This window comes from Phocoena sinus, chromosome 19 (genome assembly GCF_008692025.1).
Source record: "Phocoena sinus isolate mPhoSin1 chromosome 19, mPhoSin1.pri, whole genome shotgun sequence".
Classification (NCBI taxonomy): domain Eukaryota; kingdom Metazoa; phylum Chordata; class Mammalia; order Artiodactyla; family Phocoenidae; genus Phocoena; species Phocoena sinus.
The window spans coordinates 9,616,944-9,621,349 of record NC_045781.1 but is presented as its reverse complement, the minus strand read 5'-3'; the positions used below and the strand labels follow the sequence as shown (position 1 = coordinate 9,621,349).

The 4,406-nt window shown below is 46.3% G+C and overlaps 1 long non-coding RNA gene across 1 annotated transcript; it reads left to right on the top strand.

Moving 5' to 3' along the window:
* Window positions 1-1,353: 1,353 nt before the first annotated feature.
* LOC116744166 lies at window positions 1,354-3,393 on the top strand. Its single transcript, XR_004346978.1, has 3 exons — window positions 1,354-2,125; window positions 2,605-2,701; window positions 2,892-3,393. It is a non-coding gene; the product is annotated as an uncharacterized LOC116744166 (long non-coding RNA).
* Window positions 3,394-4,406: the final 1,013 nt, after the last annotated feature.

The window sequence follows — 4,406 nt, the reverse complement described above, 5'->3', positions numbered from 1 at the left end:
TTCTGGTTCATAAATGACTTCATTTGTATCATCTTTTTAGATTCCATATATAAGGGATATCATATGATATTTATTTTTCTCTGTCTGACTTATTTCACTTAGTATGATAATCTCTAGGTCCATCCATGTTGCTGCAAATGGCATTATTTCATTCTTTTTTATGGTTGAGTGGTATTCCACTGTATACATGTACCACATCTTCTTTATCCATTCCTCTGTCAATGGACATTTAAGCTGTTTCCATGTCTTGGCTATTGTGAAGAGTGCTGCTGTGAACATTGGGGTGCATGTATCTCTTCGAATTATGGTTTTCTCTGGATATATGCCCGGGAGTGGGTTGATTAGAGAAATAAAGCATGCCGCCTTCATACGATGCAAAATTATAGCAGTGAACATGAATGAACTTCTGCTACACATAACACGGAAGAATCTTATAAACATAGTGTTTAGCGGACAAAGCCAGAGATAAAAGGATACATACTCAACGATTCCACTTAAATGAAGTTCAGAACTGAACAAAACTCTTCTAGAGTGTGTTAGAGGTCAGACAGTGGTTAACTGGGGAAGAGGCAAGCATAATGACTGCAGGAGATGAAGAATCTGGGAAACTGTCAATACTTTCTTTATGTGGGTAGAGGCTAAAGATTTGTGTTCATTTTTTACACTAAAGATTTATGCACTTTGGTACGTGTATGGTATACATTTATAAAAATCTTTACTGATCAAAAAATCCAAAGAGAGAAGTTTATGAAATGAAAGTGAAAATTTCCCTTCTCCCTCCAATCCTATCCCCCCAAAGTGACCCCCAATTTAAAATGTGGTAGTTGTTTTTCTCTGTGCGTAGGGAAGTATGTATATGGATCTTTTATCCAGATGGCGGCAGCCTATTGTTCTGCACTTTACCTTTCACAGGTAGGCATGTATCTTGGGGATTATTCTAATAAGAATAATTAGCTGACCCATTCTTTTAACCTGGTGCGCAGTGATCCATCCATTGGCTACCCTGTGTTTATTTAGTCATCCCAGTATTGATGGGCATTCAGGATGTTTCCTAGTATATGTGACTACAAATTGTGTTGCGATGAATATCTTTGGACATGTGCAGTTCCCACATGTGTGAGTATCTTAGAAAGGAATAAATTTCCAGAGTGGAGTTGATGTGTCAAAGTTTATGTGCATTTTAAATCCTAGTAGAAGCTACGTTTTAAAAATGTGTTCCAGGGGCTTCCCTGGTGGTGCAGTGGTTGAGAGTCCGCCGGCCGATGCAGGGGACGCTGGTTCGTGCCCCGGTCCAGGAGGATCCCACATGCCGCGGAGTGGCGGGGCCCGTGAGCCATGGCCACTGAGCCTGCGCGTCCGGAGCCTGTGCTCCGCAACGGGAGAGGCCACAACAGTGAGAGGGCCCGCGTACCGCCAAAAAAAAAAGTGTTCCATATTAAAAGAAAAGTAAACTAGAAAATATCAGAGTTGTGGCAGGGCTGGTGAAGGGAAGAACTGATTGGTTGCATTTTCTTCCCCCAGAAATTCTTGGATGTTATAAACTGCAACATGATGTCTGCGGTCCAGATGAGTCGGGGCTGGGAGGGACTGGGTCCAAGGTCAGCGAGCTCTGACCACTCACGGTGATCCCCAGCGTCCCCCAGAACTGGGCCTGGCATAGAGGAAGTGCTAGAGGAATACTCCCTGAGGGAAGGTAGGGGGATAGGAGTGAACTTGAGGAGGGGGCAGGAGTCGGGGCAGGTGAAAGCAGTGGAAAGGGAAAGACAGGGTCCTCTCCATTCCTCCTGCAGATGACTAGGATCGTCCTGCCCCAAATGGTCACCAGGTAAGCCGCAGTCTCTTTGTCTTTCACTCGGGATCTTCCCCCATCCAACCTCCGGGCTTTTTCCATTCCCCAGCTGTCCCATCCACATTTCCAGTTCTTCCCCGTCTCTCTGATCTTTCTCAAATTAGGACAGCGCCTAAGGGGTGGAGGTGGGGAAATCACCGGGACCCTCTGTTCCCTGGCAATGACTACCTTCCAAATGATGCTTCCTCCTCCAGGGGCAAAGGTATCCTCATCAACATATCTTCAGTAACTGACAGGAGCCCCTATCCATTTGCAGCGGTGTATGCAGTCTCCACGGTACCCAGACCCACAGATCAGAAGGGGAGGGCTCTGAGGGGGGAGGAGCTTAGAGACAGCTGAAGGTCTTAGGAGCAGGGGCGGGGTGGGGATGGGGTCGGGGGGTGCGTCTGAGAGAGGACCGAGACTCAGACTCGGAAGAGCTTCAGTGGATGTAAATCAACTATACTTCAATAAAATAGAACGGAAGGAGGGAAGAGGAGGAAGGAAGGAAGGAAGGACCTTAAAAAAAAAAAAAAGAATAAGATGAGCTACCTTGGAGCCACGATCGGAAGCGGTGGGTTCTCGAGGGGGCGTGGCCTAGGAGGCGTGGCCGGGGCGTGTCTGGGGCGTGGTCGGCAAGAGGAGTGGGACTCGGGGATTCTCGGAGGGGGCCTGGGAGCTTAGGCTTAGGGGGAGGGGAGTTCTTTTTCTTGACCCCCTTCCTGCCTGCAAACAGTAAGCCCCTTTTTGGTTGAAACAAGTCCCTTGAAAAGCAGGCTGTTCGTGGTGAGTCCCGAGGACTTCGCTTGGCAGGCGTTGGACACACTTGGCCTCGCCTCCCAAACCCCTGAGTGCCTCCGCCACGCTGTGCAGGTGCTTTCCTGGGGCAATCCTAGGCAGAGAGCTGGATGCGACAGTCCCTGGCCCGGGTCCACTAGCCCTCAGAAAGGGGGAGACGTCCAGAGAAGGGGCGGGCCCCCGCCCCGGGCTGGGGAGCCAGGAGAGGAGATGGGGGACTCAAGAATGGGGGGGTGTCTTGATCCTTGGTACCTCTCCTTCCCAGGGTTTCCTGCTGACCATCTTCCTGCCCAGTTGGTTTCTTCTCAGTCGCTGAGGATTAAAGCTTTTATCTCTGTTGGTGAGCTGGAACAGGGCACGGTTTCTTCGTCACAGAACTTGACTGAAGGCCTTGAAGAGGCGTGGCCACGTGTCCGTCGTTCCCCACCCCCACCCCCGCCCCCTCCAGAATCCTAGGCCAGGGCTGTAGTTGGCAAAGGCTTCCCACACATCGAGACAGATGGACAAGCAGACCAATGGAACGTAATTGGACCACCGAACACCCAGAAATTTACTAACAACTACAGCATCTCCAATCTCTGGCAGAAAGATGGAGTTTTTAATATGTGGCGCTGAGACTACATAGACATTTGGAGAAAAACAAGCAAACAGATATATACATACATAGATACGTACATATTTAGACTGTAGCGATGATGGCAGCACAACTTTGTGAAATACTAAAACCCACTAAATTGTACACATTGAAAGGGTTAATTTTGTGGTATGTGAATTAAATCTCAATTTAAAAATCTCAATTAAAATATTTTTAAAATAGAGACTCCCTGTGTGTGAGTGTGTGTGTGTGTGTCTGTGTATACATATATGTATAAAATTGGATTCAGTCCTCACACCATGTACCGGCATAAACTGCAGATGAATCAGAACTCCCTAAATCCCTCTGTAAAAATAGAAACACAACAACTAGAAGAATCCATGAATGAATTTCTTTCCATCTTGGGAGTGGAAGAATCTTTCTTATTTTTAATTTAATACTGAAAATTAAAAGCAGCAAAAAAAGCCAAAACCAACACCAAACAAAAAACCACTAACAAATATTGAACTGTAGTTAATGAAATGCAGGCTGAATTATTTAGGAAAAGTGCACTGATATCAGCAACTTACTTTGAAATGCATTTAAAAGTTAGACAGATAGAGTGAGTAGAAATATGGTTAGACAAGTATGGTAAAATGTTAGTAGAATCTAAGCGGTAGACACATGTACACCTCTTTCAACTTTCCTGTATATTTGAAGTTTTTCGTAATAAAATGCTGGGAGAGGGACTTCCCTGGTGGTCCAGCGGTAAAAAATCCGCCTTCCGATACAGGGGACGCCGGTTCGGTCCCTGGTCGGGGAACTAGGATCCCACATACCGTGGGGCAATTGAGCCCGCGTGCTAAAAACTACTAGCCCTGGAGCCTGCGCCCAGCAACTAGAGAGAAGCCCGCACGCCACAACGAAGAGCCCCTCGTGCTGCAACGGAAATATCCCGCATACCTCAGCCAAGATCCTACATGCCACAACTAGGACCCGACACAGGCAAAAAATTTAAAAATAAAAATAATAAAATAAAAATGTCTTTTAAAAATGCTGGGGAAAATCCAGGAGCAATAAAATTAAATTTATAAATAAAACGTCTTAAGCAGATTTAGAAATTACTTAAGAAAAGATGATACGCTTCTTCTTATCACATTTCCGGAGAAGGACGGCTCGAGCCCTGGAGAATAAACGGACTTTTTT